Below are 994 nucleotides of genomic sequence, written 5' to 3'. Positions count from 1 at the left end.
ATACAGCCATGGCGGTGCATGCCTGTAATCCCAGCACTCAGGAGGCAGCGACAGGAGGATCACTTCGAGTTCAAGGCCAGTCTTGGCTACAAAGTGAGTTCAAGGCCAGTCTGAACTGCACAGTCAAACCCTTTCTCCAAAAAAAAAAGACCAAAAGAAACTGCAAAATATTTCAATAGACATTTCATCGCGAGTTATACAAATAACCAATAAGCCCCTGAAAAGATACTCACTATTACTATGGATTAGGGAAATTCAAATTCAAACCACAATAAGATATAACATTAGACACTCATTGATACCATCTGTGGGCAAGGACATGGAGAAAGTAGAATTCAAACATTATTACTGGGAATGCAAACTTGGACAGCAGTTCAGCTGTTTCTTTAAATGTTATGCATACAGTATCAGGATTCTCAAGAGGAACAAAATCAACACAAAATATATGCATAATTTGTCAGGTAGGCTCACAGGATCGAAGGCAGAAGAGTCTACAATGGCCATCTGCACAGCTGAGAGCTGGAAGACCCAGGAGCTGCCCAAAGTTGAAAGCCTGGAAGCTCACTGTGAGTTGCAGGTGTGATTCAGCCTTGGGAGGCTGAAGAAACTGCAGCTCCATGTGCAGAGGTGTTGGCACAGGTTGGCGCTCTTCCAAGACGAAGACACTATCCTCTTTCCTTTTTTTCCGTCCAGGCTACAAGCTTATTAGTTAGTGTTGCCCACATTCGGGGTGGGTCTTCTTCCCTCATTTGTTGGTTTATGTGTCAATCATCTGTAAACTTTCTCAGAACTGTACTAATCTGCTGGGTGCTTCTTACTAAGTTGACATATCATGATAACAACCATGTGTACACTTGTCATATAAGCAGCAACTCAAGTCCTAGGTATCTGCTCACCCAAGAGAAAACAATGCAAATGACCTTCTCTGATGAGCGGATAGACAAACTGTGCCCTGTCCACAGAGCTATTCAAGTATGGCTTGGCCAGCCATCAT

The 994-nt window shown here is 43.4% G+C and overlaps 1 pseudogene; it reads left to right on the top strand.

Moving 5' to 3' along the window:
* The first annotated feature begins 496 nt into the window (after nt 1–496).
* The window catches only part of LOC111816366, a 17,865-nt pseudogene continuing 17,367 nt past the window's right edge, over nt 497–994 (top strand).

Source organism: Octodon degus, unplaced genomic scaffold (assembly GCF_000260255.1).
Source record: "Octodon degus isolate 3935 unplaced genomic scaffold, OctDeg1.0 scaffold00031, whole genome shotgun sequence".
NCBI lineage: Eukaryota > Metazoa > Chordata > Mammalia > Rodentia > Octodontidae > Octodon > Octodon degus.
This window is presented reverse-complemented; position numbering and strand designations above follow the sequence as displayed.